The sequence below is a fragment of the Panthera onca genome, chromosome B1 (genome assembly GCF_046562875.1).
Source record: "Panthera onca isolate mPanOnc1 chromosome B1, mPanOnc1 haplotype 2, whole genome shotgun sequence".
Taxonomy (NCBI): domain Eukaryota; kingdom Metazoa; phylum Chordata; class Mammalia; order Carnivora; family Felidae; genus Panthera; species Panthera onca.
In genome coordinates, this window is record NC_138342.1 from 175167289 (window position 1) to 175192557 (window position 25269).

Sequence of the window (25269 nt, forward strand, 5' to 3'; positions counted from 1 at the left end):
TTTCTATAGAGATATAAAGTCAAATAGTCCTAGTACCTTGTTCTCTGGTAGTATAACATAACTCAGAAATAAGACTTATAAAAACAAAGGTGTTATTAGATAACATGTCTCTTAGGTGTTCAGAAACTGTTCAGCTTAAGAAATTCAATACACGAAGCACTGCATCTCTGCATTGTTAGTAGAAGAAATATCTTAATGGTAAAGTATTATTTAAAAGCTAGTGATAACATCATATTTTAAACTAAAGCCAAGTATCTTAATTTATATTCTAGCACAGAGTTCTTCCCACCACTAAATGAAGTTGAGTCAAAGTTGTACACATTTTTTCATCCAAAAAGACTTTTAGACTACCCAAGTCCTCAACTGAAAAGTTAGGGTTCTTTGTGAAATCACAGAAGGGAAATACAAGATATTATCAACCGCCCTTCTCATAGGTGAACCAAATGGAATCTTCTAATGAAGCCACACTTACCTATGCTAACACCTAACTTAAATTCATACCTAACTTTGTCCTTGACATCCATGTCCCAGTGTCTTCCTATTGACTAATTCTTAATGGACTACTTCCCTCTCCCAGTCTGAAACACTCTTATGAAAAATAAGAATACTCCACAATTATAAATTCACACTGTCAACATCCTTTTTTTTTTTTTTTTTTTTTTTTTTTTTTGCAGTGTCAATGTCTTTTGTGTAAAATGCACTGGAATTATCCTTATACCTTCTTTTCTGTGTGTCTGAAAATTTCTCTAAATAACACCACATATCCTTTCTTTAAGGCAGCTAGCCCTTGCCAAAATTGAGCCATCATATAACTACTTCTAATGTTGCAAAGACTGAGCTTTAAAATCTACTGAATCAGAAATTCTGTTTTCATTTCTCTAATTTCCTCATGCTGGGTTTGAACTTTAACTCTATTTGGATTAAGCCACAATCACTTCTTGTTTTATTGGAACCAACTAATCAGTTTTAATGGAACCAATGTTAATCATGGGCTATTTGGTCTCCATATCATCAGGCTGGACTATCAGAAGCAGTGTAGTATAGTATGGGTGGGCAAATTGTGTTTATTACCTTTATTTTATTATTTTTTTAAACATTTTTAATGTGTATTTAGTTTCGAGAGAGAGACAGACCAAAGAGACAGAGCATGAGAAGGGTAGGGGTAGAGACAGAGGGAGACACAGAATCTGAAGCAGGCTCAGGCTCTGAGCTGTCAGCACAGGGCCCAACATGGGGCTTGAATTCATCAACCAGGATATCAGGACCAGAGTTGAAGTCAGATGCTTAACCTACTGAGCCACCCAGGTGCCCCAAGTTTATCACCATTTAAAAGAAGCAATAGAGCAGGTATCCTGTTCATTACTAGAACAGTAAAAGTATGGGTGATTTTGTTGCAAAGTCTTTAGTCCAAAGGCCCAAAGTAGAATCCAAGAATGAAATCAACAGAGCCCAGGATCACAAATGAAGCTCCCTGGAGCCCATGCTTGCATCAGGGATATTCTTAAATTGGCTATAAATGATGCCTATTGTCTTGCGATCTTGCCTCCCAGCTTTACTCTGTCTCTAGCTTTGCACTTACGCAATCTTGCATCATTTAATTTCCTAACCCCCTAAAATATCATGCCAGTTGTCTTTCTCATAAATCATATAAACCCTACACCTTAGACTTCAATTCCCTCTATGAACCAGCTTCACTCTACTCTGTTTTTCACTCTTCCATATACATTCTCCTACCTGTCAGCCTTGTTCTCCCCTGCTCCTCAAGCACATCATATAAAATACCACTAATGTGACTTTGCTTACATGATATGAACTGAGAGGCTCCCTTTTCTACCTGTTCAAGCCCTTTATGAGTACATTCAAGTGCTGCCTTCCTCCATGAAGTTCCCACTGATCACCCTCTACTTGAGTGAATACCACATGCTTAATTCAGTTCAAACTTAGTTTCTGCATGTTGCTTTTGTTCCATATACTGGAATGTAAGTTCCATTAGGGATGATTCTAAATCTGACAATCTTCCTATATCTCATATCACAGCTAGAAGTGTGAACTTTAATAAATATTTATGGGATGACCAACTGCTTTGTTAATTGCATATATTTCAAAGTAATATGATGATAAGTTGCTATTACAATTATTTTTGAAGATATCCCACTTAGGCTTCTCTGAGGTTTTGGAGACTTTTAAATGCTTCAATACTCATTTATTCTTAGAAAAACGATTTCACATTTGTCAACTTGTACATTCAGCTGTAATCCTATTCCATAATGAAGGTGATAATTGTACCTGCTAATAATGATAAATGTACTATTTTATACAATTTATTTTGTTCATTTCTACAATCAGTGAAAGTATAGGTGATTTCATGGCAACACTGTGTTCAAATGCGGAATTAAAGTGAGTGATATATGATTAGCATGTTTTTCTGAAAAGATACATCTCTTTGCTCTAATTAATGTAAGTAGGAGTCAGGTATCAAAAATCTTTGTATTTCTCATAGAAAATTCATCCTTTCAACTCTAGCTCTCCACTTCCCACAGTTTGCCTTGCCTGCATTTGCCTCCTAGTTTTACCATCAGAAGCCGCTTTTGTAAGTTCCCCTCCATTCTCTCTCATATCAAGGTTATGACTGATACACATGGTTAGAGTTCAGGATCATGCAAACAGAGGTGACATCATGGCAGTGAAAGCATCGTCAAGTTGAGTATCAGATACTTCTGTTCTTAAATGTCATTTAGGTAGTACAATGTGTCATTTGGTCTGAACACTCTCCATTTGGAGGACACTTTTCCTTTCAGTAATCCAATACAATCAGATAAAAACGTGAATTCTTCTCATTTTCTTTTTGAAGGAAATCATTTCTCTGTTGCCCTCTTTGGACATTTAGAAGCCCTTGGATAAACTGCAGCGTGTCATAAACTTGTGGTGTTCTACCTTCTCTTTCCTGACGAGGGTCTACAAGGGGGAGGAAAAAGTTGATGCCATGTTCTTTTTTTTTTTTCCTTTGATAAAAAGCATGTTATTGCAGGGCAGAGACACAGAGAAGTTTTCCGTCATGTGCTCCTAATAAATATCATCTAAAATAAATAAATAAGAAGCTTAATTTGAAAAATAGATGGCCTTCTATCCAAGGACAAGGGAAAACTTGATACAGATTCACAGGATATGGTCCACGAAAGAGCATGGGTTTTCAAACCAGACAGCAGTGATGTCAAATCTGAGTTCCACCAGAATGTGACCTGGAGCCTAGCTTCCCTCATCTCTAAGTGCTATATTCTAGCACGAACATTAAAGACTGGTGTCAAGAGTAGGACAATAATTGTCAAGAGGCTGAAGCAGTGCTTGGACATAGAAGATGCTCACTACTGGTCACTGAAATGATTATGATTATGGTAATATTAGAATGAAAGCAAACTCACTCCTGAGAAACCACAGCTATGAAAACAGGGAAGGGAGTCTGTTTGCTCAATAGTTTAAAAGTGGTTATCCAGTGTAGAAAATAACTTCTTAGGACAAAAAGTGTAAATGCTCTAGGATCCACTCTCACATAGGGTGTTGTAGGGGTTTCTCCCAATTATGCAACAGAGGACACATCATCAGAGAGAAGAGAGAATATTATTCTATGGTTACATAAAATGGTGAAACATTCAGGATGAAATTAAAAGGAATTGGCAATTAAAAATTTGTTTTTTACAATTAGAACTACTGAAGTATGTATTTTCTTTCTGAAACAGCAGGTAACAGTGAAGGTAACTGGGGAGAGGTTGGGAGGCTGTTAACATTTCTAACTGACTTGTAAACCCATCAATCAAAGGATGACTTCAAAAAGCAACAATCTAAGACCACCAATTCTTCCTTGGTTAGAATTCACCCTTCTCGGTTTAAATTAGCTTCATACTCTGCGCATGGAAGGGATAAGAAGGAATTCTGTCCTGCTGTTCCATCTGTGCCCAAGGTCACCACACTAACAGTGTGTCTTCAGTGACTTTGCAACCATGCACGACCATCATCTACAAGGACTTAAATACATAGCAATCCCAAGGACGCTTTAACAAGAACCCTTTTCACTTCATGCTGATACTTAAGCATTGTCCGATCTAGGATCAGAGCTAGAGTGGCCATGAAGGAAGTAAATGATACCACTAGATGTCACGTGGCTTACCAGAAGGAAGGTGCCTACCACAAAATGTTCTTTTTGGAAGGTACATGTTTTGTCTATGCTAAAAACGACGCTCCCCCCCAAAAAAGAAAATGTATTATTCTTAGTCTACATATTTTTCTTGTCCAATTACCTCCTGCCACTGTAGTGCACCTATACTGACAACGAGTAATACACTGCTCATATCTACAAGAGCTCGTGGTACAGTAATCCTACTTGCATATACATCAAAATAAATTATAAATTAGTATCTTTCAGACCTATCTTGACTGGTCATTTCTACCTGCCATATCAAGATTCTCTGTTCATATCATAATTTAATAACTTGAAATGTATAGCTTATGATCTAGTACGTAATAACTATTTGATAAATGGCAACCGAGGATGGTTATTTCACTTACAATTCAAATAAACTTAAATGCAACATAGTTTGTTGGAATAACACAATTTAGATTAGGAATCTAAACATGAAGTTTCTACTAATGTGTATCAGTCTCTTGCTTTATTAGTAAAAGCCAGTTACCAGCTCTCCATTTCCCCATCTGTAAAACAACACTTTTTAACATCTGACTTCAAAATGCTACATAGGGCTGGCTCAATGAAAATAAATGAGATGTGTATTTAGTACCATGAACTCCTTGGAGTTACAAATTGGGGCATTCCCTTGTTGCTAGGCAACATTAGAATGGATAACAAATCAAAGCCTGAAACATCATTAATGTGACTATATTTGTAATGGATTCATACAATAACTGTACAGATAAAATTTATGAGAGGTTGCTTACTAGACATAATACCTTTGAGATACAAAGAATTCACATATGCATACAGTCCAGAATGGCCACTGCATTTATCAACAGGCAAGAGGAATTCCAGCCAAAAGCCAATCTTCCAAAATGGTTCAGACTCAGCCAACTTCATTGGCATGTCCTGGAACAACAGGATTGCCAAAGGTAATATATCAAAAAGAAAGGGGCCACAAGGGGCCATGAAGGAAGAGCAGGGCATAGGAGTTTTCAATGGCATACTTATATTAGATTACTGTTCCTGCCTAATGCACAAACAAATTATTCCTTTTTTTTCTCATTTAAAAATAACCAAGTTCCAGATCTCCTTCCAAATATTTTGCCAAGAGTGGCCTGAGAGGACCATATGCAAGGCAGATGCTTAAAGTTTAAAAGAAGTGCTTGAGGCATAACAGTTTTGGAAAGGTACTTGGAGATTACTCTAGAGAACATCTCTATCATAGTTGCCTTACTCTTTGTGAAAGATGATGGAAATTGGACTGGACCTAAAGAAAAGGTGAGCTACTCAGGATCATGGCAAGTATGACCAACACACAGAAAACAGCAAGCAAGGGTGCCTAGGCAGCTCAGTTGGTTGGGCTGAGCTCTTGATTTTGGCTCAGGTCATGATGTCATCATGTGTGAAATCAAGCCCTACGTTGGGCTCTGTGCTGACAGTACAGAGCCTACTTGGGATTCTCTCTCTCTCTCTCTCTCTCTCTCTCCCTCCCTCCCTCCCTCCCCGCTCATGCTTGCTCTCTCTCAAAATAAATAAACATTTAAAAAAAAGAAAACAGTAAGAATTTGGATATGATATCCCTGTTAGAAGCCTAAAATCTAGGGTTGGTCATGTATGTTCAATTGTATTATTTAGGTTCTTTGTATTTTAAGTTACAGGAACTCATGCAGTCATCTTCAAAAAAGGAAAGGGACAAGTTACTCTAAAGACAGTGTGACAATGAAGATTAGGAATCTCACTGAAACTCAGGAACTTCACAGCAAGTGTCAGAGTACAAGGGAAGATTTCTTGAGAAGTAGACCAGAAGGACCAAGGATCTAAGGCCCTCAAGAATACAGGCCAACTAGCATTTTCTCAGAATCACACTCATAATTTTCCACTTTTGTTACCTGCAACAATTTAGTGGGTCTCAGTCTCACCACAGCTGCTGTATCTAATGGATACAACCCCCTTTACCGTGTGTGCATTATCTTCCCTACCTCATAGCTTCTGTCTCCTCATCATTCTGACTTGTGTGTGACTTCTCATGACCCCTGCTACCCCATGGATTCAGATTTCTTGCTTGCTTTCTATGTCTTAATAGCACCATAGTGAGAGAAAAGTAGGCCTAGTTATCCATCATTCCTTTTTGTATAAAAATTTTCATGGTACACTACCTTTTAGAGTTTGGGCCAATCTACAGATTTGATCAGTTAGGTCTTGGGTCAGTGACCTCGGCTCATTCACTAATAGGGACAACCACAGGAGAAGAGCCTTCAGTAGAAATTGTGAGTCAAGTACTTTCCATTAAAAGAAAGACACTATGGGAGAGCAAGACACTATGTTTGCCCTGTTCAAATACATCAGCCCTCATGGAGCTAATCTCTCTTCAGGTAGGGTCACATTCTGGAAAATGAAAGTGTCAACCAATTTCCAATTACAGTCATTCACCCAAGTGTCTGTGGCACACCCTCTCTGTGCAAAGCACTGAACTAGATATGGCAGATAATATCATTTGTGCCTAGAAATGCAAGTAAAATTTTTACATTTGTATTATAAAGAAAGGTAAGACAGAAACGTCTGGATAAAAGGATGTGGGTGATTCCAAAATAGCAGTAGAAGGTATTATAGTTAGTGTACTATAAAGCAGTGCAGTATGGGGGGAAAAGTACTGAGCTTAAAGTCAGAGATCTGAATTTTTGTCTTTGCTGTGAATATGTAATTTTTGCTACAAACTTCAAAGTGATGATGAATAAATTACTTTATTTTTAGATACCTGAGTTTCTTATTCTTAAAATGAGTGTGAAGAAGATCCAGGGATGCAACTCTACCTTTCCATAATTTTTTTTTTTTTTTGTATTACTACTACTCATCCAAGAAGGATATAGAAGAAATTGTTTAAAATGCTAATGTTGGGGGATAAGTCAACTCCTGCCTTACAGGCAAATTATATAATAGCAAAATTTTACACAAATACATTTTAATTGTCTGATTTATTTCACAGTATTTGCCAATTATTATAGTAAAGAATCAGAGTACAGTACTTTACTAGAATTGTTCCATTTATGACTTTTGTCTTTCTGAACTTAAAAGTCAACCAATTTATGTCTGGTTCTTCTAATTCAGAGAATACCTCAGACTGAACTGATTATTAGGGCTATCTCAGATTTAGACCCAGAGTACCAGAGACACACAGAAAGCAGAGATGGCACTTGTATCCCACAGTGGCATTGACATCGAGTTTTGATCTGTGCGTGTGCCTTACTTCAGCCACTGCCTGTGGTGTGTATGCAAAACAGTATCACTAGCCAGATAGTTTGTACAAAAACACCACATCCATTCCCCACGCTGTTGTTTTGACTTTAACCTTTAACCTGTTTGATCAGAAAACTGAGAGCAGTTGATACTTGGATCTCTGTAACTAAGAAACATTACATGCTCCATTGTTTCCAATCACTTCGTGGAAAATGTGTGAAGTTTAAGAGCCAGTCATACTTGTGTCAAATGCCAATTTCATCATTTACCAAGTGTATGTCTTGGGCAAGTTATGTGAAAGCTTGGGCCTCTGATTAATACTCAGATTTCAGAATCATTTCAAAATTTACAGGAGGCCATGGGTGGAAGTCCCTAGTAGGGAACATGGTATAAGTGATACTCAGCATGTACCAATGCTTCCATCAGCTCCTCTCCCCTCCCCGCCTGCCTACCTTTTGCACTGCTCACAAGCCAATGATCTCTTGCTGATGTGCTATAGGCAGTCACATTCCTCATGCCCTCATAGGAGAAATCCACTAAAGGAAAATTCCTTCCGATTTACACGGAATCCACTCAGGAGGGGTTAAATGAACTTCACAGAAACCATCAACCTTATCAACACTGTTGTCCTTTGAGATGCGAAAGGGCAATAATTGCTATAGAAAATTTCATAGAAGTGAAACCAAGCCGTCAAATAAGGACAAAGATAGATCACTTAGAGGAGAAGTTATAAATGGAGATCTGATAATATAATTTACTAAAAAAGTTGATGCAATGGTATTATGGAGCCATTTCCCCTGAAGGTTACACTGAAAGGTTGAAATCAGGAAGCAGTGTTTTGCCAAGTGTCATAATGCAATATGAGGATACATCACTAATAACTCCGCAAAGAAACGCAATATAACTACAGCCCCAACGATGAGCAATATGAATGCTGCAATCGTTAAAACACATTTGAAACTCCAGTCTATGCAGAAAGCAAAAGTTTTCTAAGACAACCAATGAATTAGATTTTTTTTTCATGTAGTATAAGTACACACAGAACCAACTAGATATTATGAAATATTTGGAACTACTATCATTATAGTTTTCCTTGGAGGTATGAGATACTCCCAAATGTCTTTATAAATTCTATTGAGTATGTAAAACAAATTTTTAAGCCATTTGAGACTAGAATAAGGCATGGAAAAAGTAATTTCTATTTATCTATTTCTGTACCTCTTAGTAATAAATAATCACAACTTATATTATATCACGCCTTTCTTTTAATGGCCATGAAATGCATTCCCTAGAGCTGTGCATTATTACTCTTCGGATGTACTGTGTTTACTCATCTGAGACAACTTTTTGCCTCTTTCTACACATGCTTGCCCATTATGGGTAGAAAATCTAGCCTGAAATTTTGTAACTCCTTTACTTTAGGGCAAAGTGCAAGACGTATAAAAGAAAACCAAAAATAGAACTGCAATTCCTGAGGGCTTCCCCATCTATTAACCTCTATTTCTCTCCTTTTCTCCTCTTCTTCTAATCATGCCTTCAAGTAATTATTTACATTTTTTTGTTGTCTAAAGAAGGATCACAAACCTCACAATTCTCCTTTATAAACACTCTCTGGCACTTGAATATTAATAATCATTTCATACTTTTCTCTATAGCACTCAATATCATTTCTTAGTTTTAAAAAAAAAGACTCATTTCATCTTATTGTAGAGTCTGGGGTGGGCAAACCTCCATGGAAGGAACAGTCTTAGAGATCAAGGTAATAAATCTTTTCTTCCCCAAACTGACCCCCAGTGTATATGCTTTTTAACAGCTAATTTCACTGCTGAGCAGTTACTATGAGCCGCAAAAATTCAAAATTCTTCAAATGAATATAGTATGTGCTTACAATGCAAGATGCCAAAAATCCCTCTCATGCCTTTTGACCAAAAGTACAGAGGGGCAGTGTGCCTTTACTACTGAAAGGCCAGTGAGCAGAGCCAATATTCCTTTGGGTGTCCCAACATAGGAACTTTGGAAATGGGGCTGATAACCGCTCTACTACACCTCAGGTTCCAGGACGAGTTCCAAATTTCTTAGCATCGCCGTTTTGAAGGGTATTTTCTTGCATTTCAGAACTCCAAGAGTATTTTATCCAGTATAGCTTGAGGAAGAAACTACAATTATTAGGATGGAGAGTCAGGCATAAATGGAGTTATTTTGCATGATGGAGAGCTCAAAGGTACAACAGTCAGTCTTCCCCTCTCTTTTGTAAAGTTATTATCATGACAGTAATTTTATTATTTTCACATTGCTCATAATTCAAGAAGAACTTGTATCTTTCAGAATTTCTATTCTATATTTTATCATATTTTTTCCAAGTAAAAGTTTTTCTGTTAGAGAATAAAAGTTTATTGTTTTGAGATTGAAGGGTATATCCCCTATGCCTCTTTGGTTATTTGTAAGATTTCAGACAAGGATTTAATGCTATCTGTCAGAGACTCCTTCATTTTGTATGTAAGACTTTTTTTATAATATGTCCTCTGCCCACTTTTCTAGCCTTTCACACTACTCAGAAACTAAGTCAACCAACTTACACTTACTTTATCTTATCTTTCTCTCTCTCCACTTTGGTCTTCTGAAAACACTCTTATTTTCAGGGTGCCTGTGTGGCTCTGTCAGTTAAGTATCTGACTTTGGCTCAGGACATGATCTTGTGGTTCGTGAGCTCGAACCCTGGATCAGGTGAGCTCGAGCCCTACTTTGGATAAGCCTTGCTTCTTTCTCTCCCCCCTCCCCCCACTCCTGCCTCTCTCTCAAGAACAAACAAAAAAACTCTCTTCTTGTCTGCATGAACTATGTCACTTAATATTGAATTCTAAATCGAGATCGCTCGTCTTGCATGGTCTGCTCCATTAGAACTTTGTGTGGATACTTGAATGTCTCACACTGCTTTATCATTGCCTGCTCTCTTGTCTATTTCCCTCATCAGTTCAAGTATTCTCTTTGGAAAAGAATTATGTATTACCTTCACTAACCTGGTCCAGAACTCAGCATATAGAAAGTGCTCCACAAATGTTTATTGTATACATTAGTTATTCAAAACAGTAGAATTTATTCAGATTGCTAACATTTAATTAAATATCAAGAGAACCTGACCTGACATATATGATGAAATTAAGACTCAGACTGGTTAAAATGACTTGTCCATAATACAGATTCTACAAACTAATAGATCTGGGTTGAGACAAGGAGTTTAACTCCAGGGACTATACATGATACTAGTTAAGTACTCTGCAGCTGAAGTCTGCAGTTAAACACTTTAAAAGTTTTTCACAGATGATTGAACAATGAATATGCAGGAAATGTGACTACAGATCTCTATTGGTGTTTCAACCACTGATTCAATGCTTTGAGAATATTCCAAGGATATAATATATGTAATAACATCCTGAAAGAGAAATATTCTGAAGATTTCATCCAAGGGATTAGGTAACCCCTGATGTCCATTTTAGGCTTAAAATTGCATAATATTATTTATATAAATTGATTAAAATACCATGTGCCAATCTCAACTGAGTGACTCTGTAACAAAGAGAAAGGCATAGCCCTCTCCCAGCAGACGCAAAAGACTCCCTTCTTCAGTCTTTCAAAACTCCTGCCAGGTTGAAACTGGCATTGATTATTTGGCAGGAATAAATTTCCATATTGCCATGCCCCAAATAATCATGTTTGTTATTAACAATTTCTTACTAGGCATCCATGCTCAACAGCCTCTTGGAGCGAAATGAAAGATAATTAAAAGATGTACATGAAAAATATCAGTTTCTCAATTAATTTCATAGGAGGCATGGAACAAGAGATGAACAGTTAGGTACTTTTGTTCATAGTAAAGCCAACCAAACAACTAAGAAAAACAATAGGCCATGGATGCCAAGTGGAGAAACAGAAAAAGTTACAGAGATGAGGAGGTATTGAGAAGTGAAGTTTAAACAAATCTAAACTCCGCACTTTCTTCCCAATCTCCTCCTAACGTGGTGCCCATCAAAGTGGGTGACACTATTATCCACCTGCCCATCTCAATCAGAAACTACAGATTCATCCTGGGCAACCTTCTTTCTCACTCTCTACATGCAATCAGTGACCAAATACTAATGATTCCATTTCTTTCATATTTATTGGATATAATCCCTCCTATTCATTTCCAAAGCCGTGACCTTAGTTTATACTCCCATTACTTCTTCCTGTCTCATGCCTCCTTCCACAAAGGCCATCCTCCATACTTCCAGGAAGCCTTCTTTAGACTCCCTTTCTGATTGTGATGCCCAACTCAAAGTCCTTCAGATATTCTTCTTTGCCCTCAGCATCACACAAAAGGATTTTCATAATCTGGTCTCTACCTGCCTCTCCAACGCCACCACTCCCAACGAACAAACTGCTCCAGATATTTCAAGTCCCTCCCAATTCTCTAGATGCATGAAAACATGCTTTCAGCCCATCTTGTTCTAAAGCTATGGGTGATATTCTCCCCATATCTCTACTTCGGGTCCCTACTCCACTTTGGGTTTCTGGTCCGTTTTCTTCAATCTCCATCTCTGTTTCCATCACCTCATATGAGCTGTCAGAATTTCTCTTCACAATATCCTTCAGATGGTCTCCCCATGACTTACTTTTCTCCCAACTGTACCCTCCATTGCAGCTGGAAAGAGATTTTCCTTCCTTTCTTTTTTTAATGGAAGTATAGTTGGCGTACAATGTTACATTTTGTTGTAACAAAGTGACTTGACAAGTCTATAGGTTATGCTATGCCTACCACAAATGAAGCAATTATCTTATCACCATCCAACGCTATTACAATACCATTGACTATATCCCCTGTGCTGTGCTTTTTATCTAGAATGATCTTTTAAAATCTTATCATGTTACTAACTTGCTTGAGACTCTTCAGTGAGATTTCACAGCTTTAAAGATATAGAGAGAATCCTAATCAGAGCTTAAAATGTGCCACGGGACCCTGCTAGCTCTTATGACAACAATTCACTGAATTCCCTTCTCCTACCGCCTTTTTTTTCCAATATAAGAAATTTATTGTCAAATTGGTTTCCATAACCTACCGCCTTTTTAAGCTGTGACCACAGCTTTCTTTACTCAAAACCTCTATGCCTCCACACATAATGGGATATTTATACATGCTGTTCCATTTTCATGAAAGACCCTTCCTTACTCATCATCTCTACCACATTCATTACATGACTCCCATACATTATTTAAATATCAACCCTATCCCTGGCACAAACAGATTTGCTAACTGGATAATATTCCTTTATCTGGGCTCAAATAGCACCATATTCCTCTTTTTTTTTTTTTTGTAAGCTCTTATTTAAAATTACATTAAATTAGGAGATTAATTGATTAATATCTGAATCCCTCACAGGGCTATGAGCTTCATGACAGCAGTGACCATGCTATTTTTATTCCAACTTTCAAAAGGCTGGGACAGAATACTAATCTGGAGAGAGTCACAGGATGGATTGGAGGTAAAAAATGTTATGACAGGAAGTCCAAACTGGAGGTGGTCATGGTATTTAAAAAAAAAAAAAAAGAATGCCTCAACAAAGAAGGAATTGGTAACTATGGAAAAGAAGGGTAGATAATGGAGAAAGGGAAAGGAAATTTCAGCAAGATTCAATAATTGACAGAAGACAGGAGGGCTGATGGAAGACAGAAGAGAGAACTCAGAGATGACTCTGCCTCTAAGCCCACATGCCCAGGAGAATGCTGGTAACTCCAGTAACAAAAAGAGAAAAACAGAAAAAGAAAGTAGTTCAGTGAGATAAGTGAAATAACCATGTGGAAAAGTTTAGCAGATGGAAAACTTGGTATAGAGAAGTCATTTCACTGGAGCAAGAGCTGAAGACCTGGAAATGAATAAAATAATACTCAAGAATTTTTCATAGTGTCCCTCAATATGGCTGGCATACCTATGAGAGAATCTGAAAATATATCAGTCCTTGCTCCTGTCTCCATTAATCTTAGTGTGGGAGAGAGGTGTTTGGACGCGTGCTGGTCTGAAAAAAACTATTCACTATACTCTATACTCTTCTCTGCACACTCACCCCCATCTTGCCCAATGCCCAGATTGAGAACTATTATATAAAGAAAGAGAGCAAAGGGCTGAGGGCCTACCATCCATATTTAGAAACAGAAGAAAAAGGACCAGTAAAAAACTCAAGAAGGATCAGACAGAGAAATAGGAAAGGAGCAATATAATGTAGTGCCCTCAAAAGGAAGGGTTTTAAGACAGAGTTTTAAAAAGAATTATATCTATCTATCAAATATTACAGGAGATTTTGAACCTGAAAATAAGAACCACAGAGCTCAGCTACAGGGAGCATCTTACAGTCAACATGAGAGCACCTGCGATTTACCTAAGGCGGGAAGGGGAAATGGAGATTCTAGCGACTGACTTCCATCCTCAGCTATATTATTATATTAGTCACTCAACAAGGAAGAGAGCCCTAGGAGAACATCCTGACTCTAAGAGAAGGGCTGCTTGGAAAGACACAATTGGCAACTATAGATGTAGGCATCCTGAGGAGAAGATTTCACCGTTAGCATACCAAGGTCCAAGTTACAGAATTTTCAAATCTCTGTGAGATTAAGTCATTTTACCTTTTTTCCCCACTTCTTCACATTTGCTGCAAAAATATAGCTCCCTCCACAGATTTCAAGACAAAGACGTAAATGTCTTTTGGGTTAGCCCCTCAGCTCCAAAACACGAGAACCATTATTGTGCAGCAATTGTTTCAGTCCTCCACTTATCACTACGCTGCTCTTCCAGGCAGTTGGCAGGTAGAACTGTTTCCTCATACATATGCATATTAAATAATCTGTTTTCAGTCATTCCTAGATTGCTATTTACATTCAACACTGTCACACTCCATTACAGGGAAATTTCAGTATGTTAACTCTTCGTAGAAGACTATCTACCAATTCTTTATTGTTCCATCTAGAATGAGGTAAATCACTGTGAAATATATTTTAAGGTAAACAGGAAGTCAATATCAATATTTGACTGTTAATGATTATGCCAAATTTATGCAATATCATAGAGAAAACATGGAGTCTCTTTGGCTTCCAACTTCCAAAGGAGATTGACTAGAAGTGATTATCTAATCCAGACCTAGATCTTTATGATAATTTTAGAAAAAAACATTATGGGTACATTATGGTACATTATGGGTAATAAAATTAACCACATTTGATTTTTACCCTATTCTAATACTTCCAATACTACTCCATTCTACACTTACTTCTGTTGTATAAATACACCCAGTGGATATTCCCAGATGAAATCATTTTCTAAGCCAAATTGCAAAACCAAAATTGCCATTTTCCTTTAGTTATTAGGAAATCTTAGCAATTAAGAGCCATATTCATAAAGGGAATAATATTTTTTTAAAAAGAAAAAATGTCTAAATTTAAAAATCCAAAGAACCCTAAATTTCAAAAAGGAAAGAGACAAAAAGGAAAATTGATTTTGAGGCAATGGGAATGGCGGCCTGAACCCAAAGGGTACCTTCCACCAGAGACTAAAAGAGAGTCCCAGAAAAATTCTTAAGTGAGAGACAAGGAGGGACTGAGCTAACAGAACTTATAAACAACTTCCAGTATTTAATTAGTAAGAGGCAGAACTGCTTCATTCACAAGGGATACAGGAGTACTGATGCATAGGGGCACCTGTACCCCAATGTTTATAGCGGCACTCTCAACAATAGCCAAATTATGGAAAGAGCCTAAATGTCCATCAACTGATGAATGGATAAAGAAATTGTGGTTTATATACACAATGGAATACTACGTGGCAATGAGAAAAAATGAAATATGGCCTTTTGTAGCAACATGGATGGAACTGGAGAGTGTGATGCTAAGTGAAATAAGCCATACAGAGAAAGACAGATACCATATGGTTTCACTCTTATGTGGATCCTGAGAAACATAACAGAAACCCATGGGGGAGGGGAAGGAAAAAAAAAAAAAAAAAAAAAAAGAGGTTAGAGTGGGAGAGAGCCAAAGCATAAGAGACTGTTAAAAACTGAGAACAAACTGAGGGTTGATGGGGGGTGGGAGGGAGGGCAGGGTGGGTGATGGGTATTGAGGAGGGCACCTTTTGGGATGAGCACTGGGTGTTGTATGGAAACCAATTTGACAGTAAATTTCATATATTAAAAAATAAAAAAAAATTAAAAAAAAAAAAAAAAAAAAGAACTGCTTCATTCATTATTCAGTCCAATTTATGCACAGATTGAAAGGCACCAAATAATACATGTCCAATCAGAAAAGCTGGTCCTAAAGAAGATGACTAAGCAGGAATGGTTTCAGTGAAACACAGGCTAGGGGTGCCATCCACTCTAGGAGGCCATTGTCTGTGAACTCCCTTTTAAGTTGATTGTTTCAAAAGGTATTATACTTTTAAACAACTGAGACACTAAGGCATATTGTCAGGATAATATCCCATGGCAGAAAGGTCATTATGACAGAAAGTCTCACAGGACTTGGATTAGACTATTTCTTAGGCTTTGGATTCCTGTCATTTCATGTCCACTAAGCTCTGATGTAATGCCAGCTTAAAATGTGTCTTAATTTATTTTCACTGAAATACAGGTAGATCTTTTTTTTTTTTTTTTAATGTTTATTTATTTTTGAAGGAGGGAGAGAGAGACAGAGCATGAGTGAGGGAGGGTCAGACAGAGAAGGAGACACAGAATCCAAAGCAGGCTTTCAGGCTCTGAGCTGTCAGCACAGAGCCCAACATGGGGACAGAACTCCTGAGCCATGAGATCATGACCTGAGCTGAAGTTGGATGCTTAACCTAACTGACTGAACCACCCAGACACCCAGGTTATTTTCTTTAAGTGATTTAATATCCATCCTATAGGAATATCATAAACAAAGACAGAAGCCCATTTTTTAGAGAAAGCTCTCGCTTAAATTCCTAGAGCACAGTAGTTAAGGATGTAGGTTTGAATCTTGACTTAACTATTGACTTATACTGTGACCATAGCCAAGCTACTTTTCAGTAAATCAGCTTCCTACTATGTAAAATAGGGATAACAGTAGGGGATCTACTGCAGGCTGGTGTCTTGAAAATTAAATGAGATAACATTAGTGAAGTGCATAGAAGACTGACACTGGGTATGCTATATTAGCATTTGTTAAGTAAACACATAAATTTAAATACTGCTGATAAAACCAGGTGATGAGGAAGCTACAAAGATTGAATGAAAAGTTTTAGAACGCTTTATTGAAGAGGTATGTTTTTCTTAAATTCTTACATCTAGTTTGTATGTGTGATACAATCTTGGGAAGCAGGTTAACTCAAATACAGTATTTGTGAATCGCACTGTACCCAAACCCTGGAATAGATGTATAGACATGTAAGGCAAAGTTGCTCTCGAGGCACTTGTAATCTAGTTTGGGGCAACGTACAGCCATTCAAATTGAAGGCTTATATACAATTAAAGCATATTTTTCAGAGCAACCCACTGACTCAAAGCAACGTACTGACTAAAAAATTATAATGAAAGTAATTTCAACAGAAATTATAGAGAGAAGAAGGCAATTCAGACAAGGTAGGTAAATAAGATTTTATCTTAGGAGGTGAGAAAATCAACAGGAAGTAAAGAATTCACAAGGTAGACAAGACAAAGCTTTTGTGATGATTAGAATGATATAGATATAAGTTGCAATAAGAAAACAAATGGCAGAGGCATCTGGGTGGCTCAGTCGGTGGGGTGTCCGATTTCAGCTGAGGTCATGATCCCATGGCTGGTGAGTTTGAGCCCCACGTTGGCTCTGTGCTGACAACTCAGAGCCTGGAGCCTGCTTCAGATTCTGTCTCCATCTCTCTCTGCCCCTCCCCCGCTCATGCACTGTCTCTCTCGTTCTCCCTCAAATACACATAAACATTAAAAAAATTAAAAATAAATAAATAAAAAGAAAGCAAATGGCATACTTGGAGAAGCAATGAGTAAAAACTGGTTTGAAAGAATGGTTCACAGAACAAATACTGGAGACATGATTTGAAAACGTGGTTTAAATTTGCCTCGCCTCCATTATGCCCGCTTCCATTCACATGTGAGAACTTGAACTGAACTGTAAAGATAAAAGCCGAGATTTCTGGTCCATTTGTGCAGACAAGTTCTGGCATTCAGAGAGATTCTGAACCTTCTTTAACAATCAAAAAGTTAAGGGGGTTTTAGCAGACATCCTGGGTGAATCTGCAGGGATAAAACAGAAATCTGGGCAGAGGATAGGGAGCCCCCCGTTAGGGGGACCTTGAGAGTGTCAGGCTAAGGAGTTCTGATTTTATCACATAGGCTACCAGAGCCACTGATAGGTCTTTTTGTGTTGTTGGTTTTTGGGGTTTAGGGATGGTAATTTGATAAAATAGTATGAGCCAAGGGACAAGGCACCATTTTTCTATGTGGGACTTGTGAACAACTAGTTGTTGCCAATAGTCTTATATGAGTTAAGATTCTCATAAAAATATATCATGATTCTTCATAGCACTTACCTTTAAAATATCTCACATACATGGAATATGCAAGATTGGTGGTCTTAGGTAACCTTTGGCAAACAAAGTGCAATTCATCTCCGATGACTCACATAATTTGCTTATGAGTGTCTACATCTGATGACTACGTCTTTTTTCTTATAACTGCTTTATTGCGTTTAATGGTGTCAATACGCAAAATGAAGTAGTGGTTCAAAATTAATTACTTGGATGCATAAAAGTAGTGAAATACGAAAACAGCATTATAAACGATATACTATGACCTAAACTCGCCAACGTAGTGAAGAAGTTTTTATAGAGAAAGTACATAGTGAATCTGTGCAGAACAAAGTTCTCTACAAATGCATAAATTTCATGAGCAGTGCAAAAGGAGACCTGCAGACAGGATGTAGAATGATGAACATCTCAAGACTGGACTTCGTGGACTGACCATTTTTCATCACTGGTCCTCAGTGAGTTGTCTGTTGCAAAAGGTTGTCAAATAGTGGTATGAAGCCACTGAAGCTTTCTTGTCATTTTCAAGGCAGAATTCAGGTATATCTATCAAGTTTTTCCGAAACAAGTGAAAACAAAAGCTGTTAGGTAAAATATTGACAAGTTCCCCCACTCAAGGCAGAGAAGAAACCAAAACCAGTAAGGTATCACTCAAAGTTGCAAATAAGTTCAGTGACAGTCACCTTATGGAGAAAAGCAGAATAAACTAACTGTGAAGTTATTTATGAAACTGTTAGAAGATGGATAATGTCAGTGGTGTACAATGTGAAAGAACATTTACTATTTGCTGTTAGGCTTTTATCAGCAGATACTTCTCTTCAGACTTGTACGAAATCAGAGACATCCACAGTGTAAAGTAGATCATATGTGTACAAGGAGAAATGATTGACAATTATTTATCACTAAAAACTAATGCCAGAGGGGAAGAGATTTCTTATTTGCTAATAATTTTGTAAGTCTTGGTGTACATGAAGGGTGCATTGGGATTGTTATTGACTGAGTGCAATCAATATGCACAACAAAGAAAGATATCGCCACATGAATGACCGAAACTGCACCCAGGGGCAAACCAACACTGCTTTGTTCACAGTTGTCAAGGTAAGTGTGCCTCCTGAACTTGACTTAAAGCTTGAAAGAAATAAAAAAAACTATGAATATCATCAGATTGTAGGCAAGAATTTCTAGCATGCTGTGCAAGAAAATGGGTTGAGAACAGAAGATTCTGTTTCTTCATACTCAAGAACTCTGGCTGTCAAGAGTAAAGGTCGTTAAATGAAACGGTAAGTGAAGAAAAAAATCCAGCAAAAAGATTTCTTTAATTTCCAGTGGAATATCTCAGTTGTATATTCAATATCTGGAGGATCCTGAATCTATCATTTCATAGACAGCATTTGAGTTTAAACATTTAGGAAGAGAGGGGAAAAGTTTCTAAAAAGACTGAATTTTGATATAGATTAGTTGACCAGAGTTTCTATCTTAATATTTAAAGATATTCCAAACTTATTGAAGAAAGAAATCAGTGCTGTTATGGACCATATTTAACACATCTGAATGCCAAAAATCAATATGAAGAAATAATTATCACAAACAAATCCAATCAAAAATTCATTAGAAATCCAACTGGCCGGTGTTGATGAATTCAACATACCAGCCACTTTTCAGAAGAGCATGCCCTCGGCCTAAACAGTTCCTAATAAGGCACTGGATGTCCGTCAGCAAAAACCCTCTCCCTAATTTCTGAATCTTTGTACGATTAGACAAACCAGAACCAGTCAAAAGACCACCAAATATTTGCTGCTCTTCACAATGACTTTTTTTTTTTTTTAACATTTAACTTGTTCTAAGGTTTCTTCACAAATGCTGAAAAATACTCAAGTGCAGACAAGGAATAATCATAATGTTGTGGTCAACACTGTGAACATGGATTTATAAACCTAAAACATTTTCTGGTTTAAAACTAAATCTGGTAGGGTCACCTGGAGGGCTCAGTCAGTTAAGCATCTGATGCTTGATTTAGGCTCAGGTCATGATCTTGCAGTGATCTTGCAAGATCTTGCAGTTCATGAGATCGCGCCCTGCATTGGGCTTGTGTTGACAGTGCCCAGCCTGGTGAGGATTTACTCCTTCACTCTCAGCCCCTCCCTAACTCATGTTCACATGCTCTCCCTCAGAATAAATTTTAAAATAAAAAATAAAAAAATAATTCTGGCATTCAATGCAGCTTCATGGGGTCTCTGTGTCTATTAGGGCCAGTCTCTGCATGCTCAACAGTGCTTGCCTTTATCCATTTTTCCACATCCTCCATATCCACTTCTTCTGCCTCCCATCTGTTCTATCAAAGGTCCAGGGGGTCACTAGGGCCACCTAATTTTCCTCCACCAAAGCCACCTCAGTCCATGCCCCAACCACAACAGAAGCCACCTCTGTCTTCACCAGGGCCACCTCTGAACAATCCACCAGGACCACGGTGGTCCATGTGGACACCTCTTCTTCCCCACATGCCACCGGGGCCACCCCTGCCAAGGTCAATACCCAGGGGTGGAAAGGATGATGGAAGGAAGCCTTCGGGCTTTGAGGCCTTACACTGGTTGTATTCTGTTCTCTGGGTGAAGTTCTGGTTTTCACACCCCAGATTGGGGCACTGCCAGGGTCTAGCTTGGTGGTAGATGTGTCCTCCTCCAGATGGATTCCCTTGGGAATCTTGGGACCCTCTTCTGAGGAATCCATCTCTGTCTCCTCCATGGTCTATGCAACCTCTGGGGCCTTCTGGACCTCCAGGGAGTGGCGGTGGCATCCATCTACCCTTACAGGGAGTCATACCACCCCGCATGCTATTCACCAGAAGCTTCCTCAGAGCAAGAGGAACCTCAAGTTTGCTCCCTTAAAGCTTTTTCCCAACAAACCACTCCAAGGCAGCCTTGATAGCTGGCAGGTCTTCGTAGGGCACTGCAGCACTGCCTTTGGGCTTCCCTGTTTCCTTGTCTAAGAAGATAGGGATCATGGGTTGTCTGATTATCTTCTTCATCTTAACAACTCTACACTGTTTAAGAAGTCTGCCAGATCACCTAGGGTCACGCTGTTGTTTAAGCCTCACATGTAAATTGTGATGCTGTCAGAGTCTTTATCTGGATCTACAATTGGGCCTAGATCAAGATCTGGTCCTTTGTCCATGAGTCCACCAGGCTTACTGAAGCCACCTTGCTCTCTACCACCCATTCCACCACAGACTCCTTCCCGCCCACCTCCACTGATGCTTCCAAGATCAAATCTGGGAGTAGTATAACCAACGGTAGGCTGTCCATAAGAAGTTGCACAGATAATCTGCCCATAGGTCGCAGTCGTCTGAGGCTGGGTAGAGCTGACATCAGTGGGCTGTCCATAGGTTCCACAATGTTGCTGCCCATATGCCTGTATGGTCTGTGCATATTCTTGAGTGGGCTGGGTAGCATAAGTACTGGCCCTGCTGGGCTGCAGCTTGGCTATAGGTACTGTAATCTGTGGATGTCATTTTCTCTCCTTCCTTCTTGTTCCCACAATGACTTTTAAGTAAGATCTTTCTAATTCAGCAGAAATAAAGAATAAATGAAGAAACAGACTCTATATGCAATCTGTTACAGCTGGTTATCTGTATCCTCATTTTGGAGTAACCCTTGGTTTACTCTCCCCTCTCATTAATATAATTGTTGCTTTTTTTCATTCCCACTGCTGAATTATTATGATGAATTAATTATTCAAAACAGCTATTATCATCACTTTTAAACTATTTACTATTGTTTAAAAATTATGACAGTATTTTAAAACTTTACCTGTAATTGGTCTGCCTATATCCTGGATGTCTATTATGTGGTTTGCAGATACCAAAAAGTGGAGGAACTTTGATGTGTAGGATGGATTGGAAGAAGAAACATGGTAGGCAGAGAGATGTAAAATAAGTTCAATGGATTAGGAGAGGTCTGCAATGGAGGTGCTAGAAATAAAGCTAAAAAGATAATTGCAAAATGTACTAGCAAGACAGAATTTCCTGGATGTTCCAAAAGAATAAATATGCACAACATGAGAGGAGTCTTTAAGGAAGAAGAGTCCTTAAGGAAGACTTTGAGGTTCCAAGATGAGGGGAATAGTTTTGCCAACAAAACCAAGAGAGTCAGCGGGAGACAATGGTTTATCCTAGAAAGTGAAGATTTCAGTATAAACACATTGGGTGTGAAGTTAATATGGTAACATCCAGTAAAGAAGAATATTTTATATAAAATTAAAATAATACTGTATACAGATGCATCTAAAATGTTTGAAAATTGCTAGTTCTCTGAATGACAGTAAGCGAATTATATTGATCATTTGCCTAATGAACTGGCTTCACAAACAAAGGTAAATAAAAGTGCATACTCTGAATTAGCATGGTCAGGATTAATATAAACACTGTATGTGAATAATTATTATTACTAAATACTGTAGCATAGAAACACAAACATTTCATCTTCATAAATAATATTTGTCCCTAGTTTGAATTACCAAGAGATATACATCTTTACAGTTTTCAGGATTTCATTTGTAGGTTTCCAGTATTTTTTCTCTACCAACAGATATGAAATTTTCCCCAAGAGTTGGCAGTGGTACAAACACAGCTTCATAATCACTGTGAACCGTTGTCTGTTTCTCTTCACTTGAACATTTGCCTTTCTGAGATAATTAACAGCCATAAGTAACGCGCACACACACGCAGGCAAACACAGATACTCCCATGCCAGATCCTCACCCACTGATTCCTTCCCCCAATCCCACCACGTAAAAACAGTTGATATGGAGTAACAATTAGCATTTTTTTTACCATTATAATACAATTAAAGTTGGAAAACAAAAGGTTTGCTGCTGGATGGACTGGAGAATTTTTAAATTCTTTGATATTTCTTTCTAAAATATATAATAAGCTCATTTAGTCTCCCAGTAACACCCACATATGGCCTGTCAAGAGAGGATAATGCTACTGAGGGCCTGTTCTTGGGCCTCTTAGTCACTCAACTCTTGTCAGAGCACATGGTTAATATATGGAATTAGTTCATCATGATATCTTGCTAATACAAAATAGCTAAGAAATCTACAAAGATGAAAGGAGACCCAGGCTGGATTAAGGGTAGAGAGTAAGGGGCTGAGGAATTACTCGGGCATTAACTGTGTCAGGTTAGCTTTAACCAAATGCTTGATTTTGTTACCAGGGAGGTCAACTCAAAACTCCTCCTCTTTTACCAAACAGTGCTAATTATCCAGAGAATGGGCAAACATTGATCAGGATACCTACTCAGCTAATGCTGACATCCTCAGCTAATGAGTGTATTGATATAACACATGAGAAATTATGACAAACATCACATTCAGTGTGTCACCTCATAGCCACTGAATTCCTAGCTCTGTCACAGAGTCAACGGGAAAGCTCTCAAGGGTCACTTAGTCTTCTTGAGGTTGCTCTCCTTTAATGAATAAATACTGACATGTTAATACCAATCATCCAGGGGTCTATTGCAGAGGAGACTTTGTGCAAAATGAATATTAAACAAATATAAAAGCCACAGAATGGCTAAGTTTAAGTGTAACTAACGATATTCATATTATGGCATACAGTCTCATGAGAGACATTTTGTCATCTGGTGTGAATTTAGGCTACTTTATCTCGTACAGTCCACCTATACTTAGAAATAGTTAACTAAAGAGACAAAGAGAAAGACACACTCACTGAAAGCTGGGTTACCTGATTACCCAGAGAAACAAACATTGGATCAGCCGTAATTACCCTAGAGATATTTTCTGTCAGGACTGGGAATTATATAGTTCCTCTTTTTGCCTTCTTTTTCAAAAAAAAAATGTCTCATTCTCTGAAAAGTCAACCTGTTCTCCTTTCCCACTGTTCCTCACAGTACTGGTGTGGGAATGGCAATCACTGAAAATCCCAACTCTGGGAAATAAATTCATGCTAACATCAAGTACATGCTGTAAACATTTAATATTCAGCTTTAGAAAATTAGACTCTACGTTTACCACTGGCCCGTCAGAATATGCTCATGCCTCAACTTAGTCTCTGCCTCCTGATTCTCTTTTGATCCAGAGTTGGGGGTTGAGAGGGGTATTGGATACCCAGGGATCTCAATCCAGACTTTCAAGACACAGAGATCTGAGATTCATTCCTGCTCTGCCTCTTCCAGTTCTGTGACATTGTGGGAACTACCTCAACTCTCTTAACCTCCTTTCTGAAGTGAGGATGATAATATGACTGGCAAGGCGACTGCATCAGAAAAATGTGTACTACCTAATAGAAAATCCGAGACATGGTACGTATGAAAAACAAATCCTACTAGAATTAGATGCATAAAGATGCAGAGCACTTCAAGAAAAAGATGATACAGACAATGCAGCCTGGAACCTAGTACTGTTTCTGAATGATCACAGAAAACCCAGTACCAAAAGCAATTTTCTACTCAACTGTCAGGTGCCCTACAATGTGAAAGCACATCCCGTACAGCTGGAGGGCCCCTGCTGCAGAGTGTCTCAAGGGGTCTGCAGCAAACCTCTTCTGGTAGAATTACACCTTCAAGGACTCTTTTTGGAGTCTTTGGAATGCATACAAAAGATCCAATCAGCTTCATAATAACCAAGGAATTAGCTGCCTTGAAGGAACATTTGTTCATTTCTCGCTATTTTGTCAGTGAAGGTCATAAAGTCCACACTGAATTCTCTGCAGGGACAGGCACGCAGGATATTCAGTAGTACATTTCCCACTTGGATATGGGAGGCTCGGGCAACTGTACTCTCCCTTTATTCAGTACCTAGCATAATGTTGGCATGCCCCTAAATTATTTGATGACTGAACGGACTGGTACGCGGGGTACTTTGGGGACAATGGAAATTCACCAAGGGCAGAAAAATCTGGCAGAGGATAACTCTTTATTAATAGATCCATATATGCCCCATTAAGAAATGTGATGTAAAAGTGTGGGGTTTTTTCCTCTACACATGAAAGTTCTCATATTTTGCCACAGGTTTTATCATCTTGGGAAACAGTTTTCTAACACTCAAGACAAATTTTTCCAGCACTGTGAAAGGAGTTCTAATTTGAAAGCTGAGCCTTTCCAGATGTGCTTTAAAGCCCAGGGAGGATCTACAACCACAGTCTACCTAAGGCTTTCTCTGTGAAAAGAGCCCTCTTAAGATGGGGAGTGAATTCCTTTCACAGGACATCTTACATAGCTCTTCAACACAAATTTCTTTTATTGATGCCCCTTCAAATGCTGGCACTCTTAAGTCTCCACTGGTT

The 25269-nt window shown here is 38.3% G+C and overlaps 1 protein-coding gene and 1 pseudogene across 5 annotated transcripts in view; both read right to left on the bottom strand.

Annotated features, from left to right (window-relative positions):
• NRG1 (neuregulin 1) overlaps window positions 1-25269 on the bottom strand; it is a 1117663-nt gene that overhangs the window by 730184 nt on the left and 362210 nt on the right. The gene's annotated exons all lie outside the window — the stretch shown is intronic.
• Window positions 20224-24643, bottom strand: LOC144615990 (RNA-binding protein EWS pseudogene; annotated as a pseudogene).